The sequence below is a fragment of the Pogona vitticeps genome, chromosome 2, assembly GCF_051106095.1.
Source record: "Pogona vitticeps strain Pit_001003342236 chromosome 2, PviZW2.1, whole genome shotgun sequence".
Lineage (NCBI taxonomy): Eukaryota > Metazoa > Chordata > Lepidosauria > Squamata > Agamidae > Pogona > Pogona vitticeps.
Window position 1 is genome coordinate 282,541,105 of NC_135784.1, and position 15,228 is coordinate 282,556,332.

Here is a 15,228-nt window from a genome sequence, read left to right on the forward strand (position 1 = left end):
CCACAGCATTCATGGACCATTCTTTCACATAGACAAACAATCTCATTTTACATATCTTTAGAACCTCCTTCTTAATTACTCTTTCCAGCTGTCAAGCAATTAAATCCAAGTTGGCGTAATTCAGAACACTCCAATCGCCACCCAAAATTCTCATTATCCAGGCTCCAGGTGTCTTATCTTCTCCAAGTTAGTGGTTTTTCTTGCATGTCCTCTCTCTGGACTGTTCAACCTTGTGACTTAGACAAACAACTCTGCATATCAAGCTCCTGAAAAACATCTCTTTTAAATTCATCTTACACAGACTCCATTTTAGTATAACTACAATTCCCAGTTTCCTTCCATTTCGTTACAGTAACAATACAAAATCAAACAATATTTCCCTTGTCTCATGAGTGTTAAGGTGTCATCAGACAAGGAGAAAGATTACACTGGATCGTGTCAGAAAAGGTTTGCTTCTATGGTGTGATCTTAAAAGGGAACCTTTAAACTGACTGTTCTGTTGGGTCCCAATAGCACCAGCTTGCTCCAGAAAAATAACTTTTTTGTTGACCAAAAAACTCTGGGCAGAGGATGGAGCAGAGTCAGGCTGGTTTGTAATATGTAGTACATTTTCTGGTCACCAGCAAATAAAGGAGAACCATATCATACTGTCAACGATCCAAAAAACACACAATCTAAAACTGCATCTGATTGCACACTTCCTCTTTACACCTAAAGAGGAACATTACAATTTCTAATTATATTACTTGGCAACCAAAGTAACTAGTGGCAAGTAACTAAACTGCTTATAACTAATTACTTCTGATCTTTGGTCCTCACCAACGGACATTAATTCCACAGACAAGAAGTGAGTAATGAACTGTCCCTCATACATGCTGGGTCATAACCAGCTCTTTTCTTCTATTTATGGGAGACTTTGATCCCAGTTTAGCAGAAAATGGAGGCTTTCCTGTGCATCACTTGTTTCCTGTGCATCACTTCCAATAATGTTCTGTAAACCAGCAAAAATCCTTGGATAAGTGAAACTGTGGATACTGATCCCAGGGATATAGCGGTCCTATACTCACAAAAGCATGAATGTGGATTGTTCATCAAATTGTAATGTAAGACATCATTGTCTTGATGTCTTATTTTGAATCTAAAAATTATGAAGAAACTCTCTACACAGTAGAAAAAAATATGGCAAAACCTGGAATTAGAATTACCACAATATTTTACCTGAGGCAAATACAGTGCTATTACTTTAGATTATATTACACTGTAGTTGTTATGTTATGTCAAGTCAAGTTGGATCAAGCCCTAAGTAGTATAAACTGAATAAGGGCTGGATTCCAATTGCCAGTTTGGGCCCCAACCAAACTGATAGGCCCTTACGCAGACCTCATTATATGGCATCAAGTTAGCGCTGACTTGGCCATCTCATGAGAAGAGAAGACTCCCTGGAAAAGACCCTGATGTTGGGAAAGTGTGAAGGCAAGAGGAGAAGGGAACGACAGAGGATGAGATGGTTGGACAGTGTCATCAAAGCTACCAACATAAATTTGACAAAACTCCGGGAGGCAGTGGAAGACAGAAGGGCCTGGCGTGCTCTGGTCCATGGGGTCACGAAGAGCTGGACACGACTTAACGAGTAAACAACAATAATGCTGACTTATGGTGACCCTTTTCATGGTTTTCCAAGTAGAGAATACTCAGATGTTGTTTACCATTCCTTTCTTCTGGGGTGCCCTGGGACTGTGCAGCTTGCCCAACAACACACAAGCTGGCTCTTCTCTCAGGAGGCACAGTGGGGAATCAAACTCCCAACTCAAACCACTGATCTATCCAGCCAACTACCCTTTTGTATAGACCTAGCTACTCTTTATTATATTACATGTAAGAGATAACATTGTTCTGCATTCCTTACCTTCCAAAAATAATGTCTTACAAATAACATTGTTAATTGCAACACATTGCTTCCAAGCTCTGTGCATCCCCAGAGCCGGATCCCACTCTACGGTTTGGTACATGCAAGGCCATTGATTTCAGTGGACTTGATTGGCAAGCCTCGTTTTGCAAGTGAGAAGGCTGCCAGCCTGGAAAATAACTGTCCCCTTTGCTGATGACCATCAATTAAAAACTACCAGTGTTTTCTGGGTGCCAAAGTTTATTCCTTCCACAAAAGAAGTCCTAATCATTTTAGAGTATAATGACAATTGGAACAATATTCGTCAAAGGAAAATTCCTTTCAAGGATGAAGGAAATAGTTGTGGTGAAGAGAACACTGAGTCCTCAAAGCAAATTTTTAACCCCTTTCTGTCCCATTCTGCCTGGTATTTGTTCTCATCACTAGCATATTATTTTCCATTAGGAAATTACAGACGGCATAATATGGTAATAAAAGAAACAGATTCATTGTTATGTGTCTGACTGTGCACATTTTGCTAAATGTATTCTTTGGTATTGCCAATGTTTTTCTTCAGATTACAAAAATTGATGCTTTCATCTAATGAGTAGTTTTTCAATTTACCCTTTCCCCAAGAAATGGCAGAAGTGCAGTAGAATCCCATTCAGCTTCTGTGGCTTCAGTTATCTGTGGTTTACTCTGAATTATTCATTCTGGCCATTATAATACCAGTTATTATTATTATTATTATTATTATTATTATTATTATTATTATTATTATTATTATTATTATTATTATTATTATTATTATTATTATTATTAATAATAATAATAATAATAATAATAATAATAATAATAATAATAATAATAATAATAATAATAATAATAATAATAATAATAATAATAATAATAATAATAATAATAATAATAATAATATCCCGCCTATCTGGTTGGGTCAGGACCACTCTAGGCGGCTAACAACATAAATAATACAATAAAATTACTATACAAAACAATTATTAGGTGGTAAGACATTAAACAAGGTGGGAGGAACAATAAGAGAGGAAAAAAAGTGTTAAGGGGCGTCAGGGATTATCTGATGGGAAGGCCTGCCGAAACAGCCATGTTTTTAGTTGATTCTTAAAGATACTCAGCAAGGGGGCCATGCGAATCTCAGGAGGTAAGTTGTTCCAGAGGCGAGGAGTCACCGCTGAGAAGGCCCGATTTCTTGTCTTTTCCTTCCGGGCCTGTCTCAGCGTTAGGCTCCTCAGCCTCACCTCCTGGCTTGCACGGGTGATACAGGTAGACCTTGGTGGGAGAAGGCGTTCCGCCAAGTATCGAGGCCCTAAACCGTTTAGGGCTTTGTACGTAAGCATCAGCACTTTGAAGTCAATGCGGAAACGGATGGGCAGCCAGTGCAGTGTGGCCAGAGTGGGTGAGATATGCTGGAATTTTTTTCACTCCACTAAGTAATCTGGCCGCCGCGTTCTGCACCACCTGTAGTTTCCGCAGCAGCCTCAAAGGTAGCCCCACGTAGAGCACATTGCAGTAGTCTAATCTTTAATTCAGGGACTTCTTGTCATCTCCTCCTCCTCCTCTTCTTGCTGCTGCTGTTTGTGGCACCTCCATTCATCCTCCACCCTCCAATAAGTTTCAAGTTTGCCAGCCAACTCTATTTCAAGTAACAGATGGCAGCAGTGGCAGGAGGGGGCGAACCACCCACCAGCGCCACTTACTATGACTGTCATTTTGTGCCCACTATCCCCACCACCCTGCTTTATGGAAATTGTTCTGTGGCCATGACTGCAGTATATATATTGGGTTTACTACTATCCACAACTTTGAGCATCTGCAGTAGGTCTTGAAATGCATCACCCACGGATCCAGGGGGACACCTGTGTTTCCTACATTTGTAACATCTAGATGGTTAATTTTCTTTCAAATTGAATGTTTCCCTCTCTACTTTAGCAATAGGGACAGATGAATCTGTCTGCTTGACTTTCATCTTCTGGACTTTTTGAAGAGTCTTTTACAGCTTTTGAAGCACAAGTGTGTTCCACTCCATATTTGCATCAGTTTGCTATCATTTTAAAGACTGTATGAACATTTGAATGGTTTTTATATGCTTTTCACCAGCAGGAAGGCTTTGCAAGCACTTCTACCCAATGTATGCTTTTCTGTATATGATTTTCTCCAATATACATAGTTTTAAATGCAGTGTTCATTCAAATGTGTTTGTTGTTGTCATTGTTTTTTTTAAAAAATGCATGTTATCAGCTAAATGTGTATTTTCCAGTTTGGTATTTCTCTCAAGAAGTGCAAACTAGGTTGGTTTCCATTAAAATGTAAATGGAATGAATTTCACCCCATTGCCTGATAAGGGAAGTATGTTAAGAGTAAGAATCACACATGGCCAAGAATCCTATCTTTTGTGTTTCATTCTGCAAGAGTTTTCATTATAGGCATACACAAAAATGCAACAGAGATTCTCCTTTGAGACAGGTATGATTTAATAACTGAGTTCAATTCCTCACCTTCCTTGGAAGTGTAGGAGAACAAAGGAATCCCTTTGCTCATGTACATCATGTAGAGTACATGTTTTAGCTGAAAGGTCTTCAAGGAAAACATTTGACCATCATTTGAGGTTGACAGGCTCAGGACTGAAATCATTTCTAAGTTGATAGTAAATACTAGAGGAGGGGAAGCTAGTCCTACGCTCTCCATCATTGTTTCTGTTGCCTTCTTTAAGTAGAGGGAAATGGGTCTGAAGCAGAGAGCCTCTACTCTACATTCTCTTGAGTGTCTCTACTTGAGTTAAAAGGAGCCCTAGAAAAATCAGGGTTTCAGCTCATATAGTGAGCCATCACAGTAGCAGAAGCTCACCAGTTTAGACTCTCATCCTCCACACTTAAACAGAGTTGATGTGGCATTCTCCCCATCCTCATGTGCTTACTATACAGGCTTTAAAAATGGATGAAAAAAAGGAATCAGGAGGACCTTTGATACACGGCAGCAACCCTGGGCTTGCCACAAAGCAACTGATTGAAAGGAATCTACACGGACATGCTTTGTCACATTGGCAATTGCCATTTTCAGGTGTTACTTGAGGTGCTATTAAGTGCACCTCAAAATAGATTTTGTAGGCTTTTGGCTTGAAGAGGTGTGTGATGGAGAAAGAGCATGCTTTTGTTGGTTCAGTTACTGTGATGGAGAGAAAGATGGGATAGGAACATTTCAGAAAAGAAATCATCATCATCATCATCATCATGTACTGTCAAGTCAATTCTGACTTATGCAAACCTTTTCAGAAGTGGTTTACCACTCCCTTCTTCTGTGGACACCCTGGAACTGTGCAGCTTGCCCAAAGCCACACAGGCTGGCTCTACTCACAGGAAGCACAGTGGGCAATTGAACCCCCAACCTCTGGTTCTGCAGCCAGAACTAATTAATCCACTGAGCTATGCAGCCAGCTTATAAACACCCTAGTCAGCCAATGAATTATTAAAACTGGCTTCAATATCCCTTGATTTGAATTTTTTTTAAAAAAAAAAAAAAAATATCCACAGAAAGTGAAATGGAAGTTATGGAAAAAGAAAGAACGTCTGACAAGTTGTTTGGTGCTTGCCTAGCAGTTTTCCCATCCCCTCTTTTTCTACAGGAAGACACCATAATCTTTTTATCCATAAAAAGCATTGAATTACAATCAGCCATAATATCATTATGGAGTGTCAGGACAATGTGTAGCCAGCAGAACTGGAATCTTATCAGTGGCCTCTGAGTACTAGTGTAATACTTCTGGTAACAGAACATTATTAGTAGTACTGTAGTTCTTTAAGAAATAGTCGGAAGGCTAAAGAATATGTTTTGTTTAGCCCATCAATGTGAACCCAGAAAAGCAATTTTATCTCTCTTCAAATGATAGTTCCACTTCTACTTCTGTGAATTGGGCAAAGTAAAGGCCAAGTGGAATGTATTCCTTTCTTTTGCAGCTCTAGAGTCTCTTTAACTTCCAGAACTGCCTCTTTACTGCTTTAGCTAACTGAACAAATCAGAAAATTATGGCAAATACTAATGTTCAGTAATGCAAAAGAAAAAAAGAAAGTACAGCAAATCAAATATTAATCAGTATTATCTGCAAGATTAGTGCCAATAATACTCGTTTGGTCATGGCATTTCCTCCCATTGTGAAATTGCATGCCTATAATTTTTGGGGGGCATTCAGGTAAGTGTAGAAATAAGAGGCAACAGACAAAATGAAATTGTGTCTTTTATGGTTCTGCCTGGGTGCTAATTCTTTTTAATTGCAAAATGATTATTTGGTTCTCCTCTTTTTCCAGGCAATAAAATTGGGATTTGCACAGTAACAGTAACATAATTTTATAGCACTTCCTTCAAAACAGTCTTGTTTTTGCTGCTTAATGATTTACTGCAAATTTGTGGCTTCCAACAATACATAGGGGACGTGATTCAACAGGAAGGTCTGTGCAGGTTCCATTTATTTCAAGAGGCTTTATGTAACAGGACATCTTGGGTACTTGGAATTTCTTTGTAGACAAAAGTGTCCCTTGGAGTCCAGCTTAGCCATGGACTACGTGTTGTCAGCCATGTTTTTCTTTTAAAAACCCTCTGCCTTGCCAAACCCCATCTCTGAACTCCAAACATCTTTTACTCAGCAAACTTCATTTTCTGCTCCTGGCAGCCTATAGGAGCAGCATTTTCCCTATATAATGAAGCATGGTACCCCTCGAAGCACCCAACGCAAAAGAAACAAAACCATGAAAAGAATTCTGGAGATGAATGGTCGTATTTCCTTTTCTGAAGTTTCAGGCCTCGTATGGTGGGTCCTGGGTGTGGAACATGGTCCTTCCCAAAGCTTCCTGCCCCTACTTTGGGAAAACTTTATGGAGGTTATAAAAAGGCAGAAAGCTGCATCCTCTTGGTGTCTCCCCACAGTTTTTGCCCTGCCGTGTTTAATGTGCACCTTGTCCTTTTCCATACCCCATCAGCACAGATGAGAAAGTTAGCTAACCCAATTTTTTAACTTAGTGAAACAAAAAAAATCTAATTAAGGTCAAAGGAGAAAATTTTGAAATGTTGATGCTAAATTGTCATTAAGTTGCTATTAAAAACGGGGGAATTTAGTTGCCCCTGTAGTTGAGGTATTTGCCAAGAAACTAGTACCCCAAATAACATATGGGGCAGAGATATGGGGATATACAAAGACCCTTGCTCAAGAAGGGTTCAAAACTCTTTCATGTGATCTCTCCTAACTGTCCCCCATGGCACACCTGCTGCATATTTAAGGGCTGAATTAGGATTAACTCCAATGAATGACTTGCCTCCCAACGAAGTACTGCGAAGAACAACTCCATAGTCCTTCTTGAAAGTCCTGGGTAGATTTGGTTAGACCCATTTCACACAGTTATTGGATAGACGTGGAGCCCTTGCCCACTTTTGCCTCTAAAAGCATCTGGTTAAAGAAAAAAAAATCAGTCTTCAGTTTTAAGTGGCTGGATTTGTGTGCCATCTCACGAACGTCCTCTTCTCGTTGGTTTCCTTTGTACAAAAATCATTTGGTTGGGAGGATTATTTTGTTTATCTAACCTTAGCCCCTTTAAGAAAAGCATTCACAACTTTGCATTTTCAGTGTATGCCATCAGCCATTTTGGAGGGGAGATATGATAATATCCCATTTCATCAAAGACTCTGTATCTGTGGATCAGGAGAGGTCGAAGATGCTTTCCATTATTTATTAAGTTGCCCTTTGTAGGAGCACCCCGGAAGCCAACGTCTTGCTGGCATTCTTAGATTCCTATGTGATACGACCTCCTCCTGGCTCAACTGTGCATGCTGCTTGTGGATAGGGATGCAAATACTACCTATCAAGTAGCAAAATTTGCTTTGGCAGCAAAGAAAATATGTGCCAAGCATCAAAAGTCTTAAAAAAGAAGGGAGGCCATGTCACCTTGAATTTATGTAGAGATATATGAGATCAGAGCAGTTTTGTGTTGCTGTTGATATTGTGGTGACCTACAATAAAGCTTGTTCTGATGGTTCTGATGGCTATTAATAATAATAAGCAAATGCCCCCAAGTCAATTCTTTTCCAGTCAGAGAGTACTCAGAAGTGGTTTACCATTTCCTTCTTTTGGGGGTGCCCTGGGACTATGCAGCTTGCCAAAGGTCATACAGGCTGGCTCTTCTCCCAGGAGGCACAGTGGAGAATCGAACTCCCAACCTCTAACTGCCCTCTGAGCTATCCAATTAGCCATAAGTTGTTGTTGTTGTTTAGTCGTTTAGTCTTGTCCAACTCTTCGTGACCCCATGGACCAGAGCACGCCAGGCCCTCCTGTCTTCATTTCTGTTCATGGGGTATTATTGGCAAAGATACTGGAGTGGCATTGCCAATTCCTACTCCAGCTGGATTGCATTTAGTCAGAAATCTCCACTATGACCTGTCCGTCTTGGGTGTCCCTGCATGGCATAGCCCATAGCTTCTCTGAATTACTCAAGCCCCTTTGCCACGACAAGGCAGCAATCCATGAAGGAGGATCCATAAGTTAGGTGACTGTAATAAAGCCTTACAGGGGTATGTATGTCTGCGTGTGTAAAAGTAAAACCCATTATTTTGTTTGTGCCCTCTTGTCCTTGTTCTGAACTATGGAAAGAAGGCAACAGCTTCATAGGTTTTGACAAGCCCTTCCCTTGCTTTCCCACTAACCCTCCCATATAATCTCCTCTCCTTACTCTCTCCATTTTTATCTTATGGATTCCCAAGTGGGTGCCAGCAACAGTCCCAGTGACTGAAAATTCAGTTGCTTGGATGTGAGATAAGCCTTCATGTGCAGAACATAAGAAGACCACGATCTTGAGGTAAAGAAGACCACTCTGGTTCCAAGCAGCCCTTCTTGTCTGTTGATATAAAATGATGGACAAATCTAAACAGCAGAGCTTCCACTATCCATGGCAGCTCCCTGACTGAATTCATACTCAGATTTACCAGGGTAGGCAAGCAGCAAGTCTTTTCAGTCCTGTTGCTGCAGGCAGCCATGTTTTATTAGTTTGTTGTTACCTGCTCATCTGTAAGTAATGAAACTTTTATTCTTTCTTCCACTAATGTGAGTTTTTGAGACTGCAAGTGCCAATTACTGAGAAATATATGTGGACTAAACTGCATTTACATTAACAGATCTGAAAATGCCATCATACAAATTGCTGCAGGCATTCAATACTATATCAAATGTTATTTCACTACTGGATAGCTCAGTGGATCAGGTCTCTGGCTGCAGAGCCGTTGGCTGGGAATTCAATTGCCCATTGTGCCATCTTGATAGGGGACTAGACTGGATGATCCATAAGGTCCTTTCCAGCTCAGGTGATGATGCTGATCATCAGATCATCATCATCAGATGATGATAGAAGTGTCTTTTGCCAGGCAAGATGTTTCTTTCATGGGTATTTATATTTTCGCAAAGGCTTTCATGGCTGGGATCTAATGGTTGTGGTGGGTTTTTCGGGCTCTTTGGCCATGTTCTGAAGGTTGTTCTTCCTGATGTTTTGCCAGTCTCTGTGGCCGGCATCTTCAGAGAACAGCACTTATGAATACTCCACTCCCAAGCCAACTACACCAGAGCAAAGAATGCTGTCCTCTGAAGATGCCGGCCACAGAGACTGGCGAAACATCAGGAAGAACAACCTTCAGAACACGGCCAAAGAGCCCGAAAAACCCACAACAACCGGTATTTATATTATTCAACAGTACTTAGAAGTAAAGGCTTCACCAGTAGGGAGCACATATGCTTAGCATGATAGTGGTGGGGTATTATGAAGGATGGGTGAATTAGGATATGTTTGTTTGTTCTTAAATCCAGAGTCACATTCTGCCTGTGTTCAGTCTCCCTCCCATTTCATTAAATTCAATTTTAATAGTTAGGTGTCAGCTTCTGTGACAATGTATTTTAGAATTTTTAGCTAATTTGTTACAAGATGTATTGCACTCTATTAATGCTGCACAGCCTTTGGAGTATTTTTAAGATCAAAAGGGAGATAAAAGTGCCTGAAAACACACTCATATATAGGCACGCTAGGTGGGGTGAGGCAATTGAAAGCCTCTTCAGATATTCTACAAAGAGATTAAAGTAAATATGTGTGGAAGGAGAAGGCTAACCTCACTCCTACAGTACCGTTTTAGCTCTCTCTGCATGACTGGGAACTCAGCATCTCTGATCACACAGAGATGCTGCACAGATGGAGACCACCTCCTTTTTGGTTTTAGCTCTACAGATCGACTGAGCTAGGAAGGAAGGAGCAAGGTTACCTCTGTCCTTATCTTGCCTGTTTAATTTAACCCCTTTGTTAAAATATCTAAAAAAGGCTTTAGAAAGTGAAGGAGTTGCAAAGTAGTGGTAATCACTCCACCTGCATGCTCCAGGCATTCTCCTTGATTTCTAGTAATAGCTTCCCATCCCTCTCTAGGAGTGGCCACCTGCAATAACAAGGCTGGAGAAGGTCAGGTGGGGTAAGCAGAAGTCCTTAGATGTGAGCTGGTTATCTGGTGGACCATGAAGGACAGTTATGCCCTTGGTGCAGCTACCCTATGCATTTGGCAACAGGATCTTTTGACTTTTAAGGATGTAAACATTTTTTTAGACTTTGAGATTCACCTATTTAAATCAGATTCACCTGATTTCAATGAGCTGTTAGTCCCACATAAGAACAGGAGTGCAATCAGATTGTATAAAAGAATAAAATCAAGCTTAGGAACCACTTCACTGCATTGAGCTCAAGGTAACTGGAAACAAAATAGTGATACCCATACTTTCTGCAAATGAACAGAAAAGTCTCCTGGATATACATGTCTTTCTGTTCCAGAGTTCCAGTCCTATGGGCTCTGCATGCGATTTTAATTGAGTTGCACCGTCATGCTCTGATTAGAGCCAATGCACCAAGGAGGGGATTTATGTTGACAGGAAGGCAAAGAAGCGGCTTTCTTCCTGCCCTGGATGTGTAACTATGGCTCCTTACAAATAACCTCTATAAACTTAACATCGAAGGCTGACTTTCCAATTTACATTTTGTACTTGAACTCAGGACATAATGCTGGCTGAATACAAAATACCTTGTCATTTTATGAATAGCACCCTGTCCACATGGATAAGGTGAAGATTTGACCTGAAAAGTAAAAGACGCACCACATGCAGGGTCACTAATTGACACACGCTGGCACCATTCTTAAATGACGCAATACACAAATTAGTCTTTAAAGGGGATACAGCATTTCTGGTTTCTCTTCTCTGAACACAGTGTTTTTCATTGTTTCTCCTAAATCTTCGAGACCTCTGCTAGGATTTTGAGTGCTTCTCCATCAGCACTTTTATGTCTGTTTATAGAGTGCAGCTTCTACACTCTATAAATGCACTCAGGGTGCATTTAGTGCTATTCAATATTTTTATTAATGACCTGGATCAGAGGATATAGGGAATGCTAATCAGATTTGCAGATGACACAACATTGGGTGGAACAGCTAACACCCTGGAAGACAGAATAAAATTCAAAATGATCTAGATCAGCTTCAGCACTGAGCTGAAAAAAACAGGATGACATCGAACAGAGATAAAGGCAAAGTAGTGCACCAAGGAAAAAGAAACCAAACACACAGTTACAAGATGGCGAATACCTGGCACATCAGTACTACGAGAGAGAAGGATCTTGGAGATCATAAGCTGAATCTGAGCCAAAAGTGTGATGTGGCTACAAAAATCACAAATGCTATTTTAGGCTGCATTAACAGAAGTATAGACTCCAAATCCCATGAGGTAGTATTTGCCCTCTATTAAGCACTGGTTAGGCCTCACCATGTTGTGTTAAGTTCTGGACACCACAATTCATGATGGATGCCAACAAATTGGAACAAGTTCAGAAGCGAGCAATAAGGATAATCACGGGGCTGGAAACCAAGCCTTATAAAGAAAGAACTGGACATACTTAGCCTTGAAAAAAGAAGAATGAGGGGAGATATGATAGCACCTTTCAAATACTTTAAAGGCTGTCATACAGAGAAGGGTCAGGGTCTGTTCTCAATCATTCCAGAGTGCAGGCTTCCTGTAACTGTAGCTTACGTTACAGGAAACCAGATTTTGGTTGAATGTCAGGAAAAACTTCCTAAATGTTAGAGCAGTACAACAGTGGAACCAGTTACCTCGGAAGGTGGTGAGTGCTCCGACACTGGATGCATTCAAGAAAAACTTGGATAATCACCTGGCAGATATTCTTTGATTTGTATTCCTGCATTGAGCAAGAGTAGTAATTTTGGACTCAATGGCCTTACAGGCCTCTTCCAAATTTATGATTCTATGATTCGATGAACCTCTTAAAATATTATTTCAATGTAAACATTTATTCTTGAGAGTTTCATACTCAGGTTTTTTTATATAGGTTAAACAGCCCTTAATCCCCTGAATTATGTTGAAATTTGCCCTAGCTTTCCTTCTGTTCCAAATGAAACTTTTACAGTGCAATCCTACATGTGTGTACTCTGAAAAATATCCCATTGAGTTCAATAAAGCTTAATCTCAGATGAGAGAGGATAGAACTGCAACCTAATCAGAATCACAAGTTAAAAGGTCATTTTGGTTGGCAAAAATACATGTACATATATTTACAGTAGGACCCCCTTATCCACAGGATCAGTATCCACTGATTCACTTGTCCACGGTCTGAAAATATTAAAAGAAAAATCCCATCCAAATATTTTAACAATGAAGTTACAAGAACTGGCCACTAGAGAGAGCTAGAGACTATGTTATATATAGGTAAAGGTTCCCCTTGACATTTAGTCCAGTCATGGCCGACTCTGGGCACGGTGCTCATCCCTGTTTACAAGCCGTAGAGCCACCATTTGTCTGAAGACAGTTTTCCATGGTCACGTGGCCAGCGCGACTAGACACAGAACGGCGTTACCTTCCCACTTTGGTGGTACCTACTTTTCTGCTCTCATTTTTACATGCTTTCAAACTGCTAGGTTTGCAGGAGCTGGAACAAGCAACAGGAGCTCACTCCATCACATGGATTCGATCTTACGACTGCTGGTCTTCTGACCTTGCAGCAGAGAGGCTTCTGAGGTTTATCCTTTGCTATAATCCTTGTTTTTTTTTTTTTTTTAAGAAATGGGGGGGTGGCTTGGAGCCAATCTTGTGCAGATACAGAGGTCCTACTGTAATTTCATTTTCTAATTAATAAATCATCTCTGTATTCTTGTATTCCTTGTGAGGAAAGAAATTGCTATCTTTATTCAATGCCCTCAGAATAACAGTGCAATTCTACCATTTGATTTGACAAAATTGCTTCAACCAATCAAAGGCTGGGCTACACATTATACTTTAAGTAAAGAGCAGCCACTTTCGGCTTTCTCTCTAACCTGCCTGGAGCACAGTTGCTGTGGGCAGTGGACAGATATCTCTGAGACGGCACTATTTAGGTCTGCTTTCCACTGGAACTATGGTCTGAAGTAAAAAAATTTCCTGTGCCCTCTTGAATATCTAGCATCACCTCTGAGGTTTTCTATGCCAAGGTTTATCACCATCAAGCAGAAAAACGGAATATATAGCTTCCGATAAAAGACAGCATCTTTTCTACTAGCATGTTGTTGGCATTTCAGTCTCTTAAACAGAATGTTGTAGATGTAAGACAGTTTGTAACAATGCCATCTCCTGACCTTGCAATATAACAAATGGATTATTTGCTGTGTATTCTTCCAAGGGAGTTTCGTGCTTCCACAATAAAAGGCCCGAGGCTTAGTAAGTCCTAGTTATTATACATTCTACTCCGATTAGTTGATTACATGTGACTGGACTGGGGCAAGGAAGTGTCAGCCAATTTGCCTCAGTAACACCAACACAATCACTCTTCCTTCCTGCAACCCATTCTCTTGTAAATGTTTGTCTTGCTGGAATGTTAACGTATGCAGAAAGTCTCAAATGCAAATCAGGAAACAAATGGAAAATCAAAATAAGATGTACCTTTTGCAGAGGTAGAACATTTTTAGAAATATATGCCCCCAGTTTCAGTAGAGCAGTGACAAAAGTAGTATTAATTTTTTTAAAAAAGAACCTAAACTTGAACTATGAAACAAGAGTAGGCAAATTAAAATTATACCTTCACAAGATGGCACAATTATAAATAATCTCACGCTGATGACATGCTACTCATTACTCACATGATTTGTCTAAGAAAAGGCTCTCAAAATGTGGCATGTAAAACTCATTACAGTATGATAAATGGATACATTTCTTATCGCTGCACAGGTATTTCCAATTTTTGGATGTTGTGTCTTTTCACCAGAAGTGATCCAGCAGTGTCTCAGAAGCAAAGAATTACCCATTCCAGAACTTCTGGGTGTGGGACTTGTCCACAAGTACCTGGCCTTCAGTTGGGATTCTTCAAGCTGTAAACGTGACACTGTCAGGAACCCAGTCTCTGAGATTTCAGGGCTAAAACTTGAGAACATGATGCGGGTCGTTGTGACATCAAGCTACTGGCCCTTGAAATATCACAGACTGGGGACCAGCAACAGTCTGGACTTACTTCTGAGCCAAATAATTTTAGAAGAGGGCATAGAGGGGAATCTGGGCAAATAGGCTAGTAATACAGAGAAAAGGCAAACCAGGGAAGTGGCCAAACGTGCCCAGCAACTGCAGTGGTTGTCCAATAACAGGATGGTGTAGGATTTCAGAGAGAGATTTTGTTTTCAGTATTCATGACTCACTCACACTTCATACCATGCATTTTCCAATTACAGTGGTGCCTCGCTTAACGAGCGCACTGTTTAACGAAGAATCCGTATAGCGATCCCTTTTTGGGGATCGCTATACGGATCTGCCCCAATCGCCGCACTCGCTTTGCGATGATTGGGGCGTCCGGCGGCCATTTTGGAGCCGCCGATCAGCTGATGGCCCCCTATCAGTGTTTTCGCGCCCTCCCCTTGCTTACCGAGGTCGCGAAAACGCTGCGGGGGGCATTTCGGGTCATCCGCGGCCATTTTGGAGCCGCTGGAGGGGTAAGTTTGGACACTTATTGGAACGCATTAAACTAAGTTTAATGCGTTCCAATAGGCTTTCCTTGCCCATACAGCGATGTTTTCGCATAGCGAAGGTTAATCCGGAACGGATTAACCTCGCTATACGGGGCACCACTGTAATGGATTCCATTAGGGTATGAATATCTGGGAGCCATATTTGGCACACAGATAATTTCCCCAGGCCCTACACTACTGTTAGGCCTTGTAGAAAGCTCACCGTTAGGCCGCAAGGATTTTTTTCATCCAAGCACTGAGGTGCTGCTTTCAGA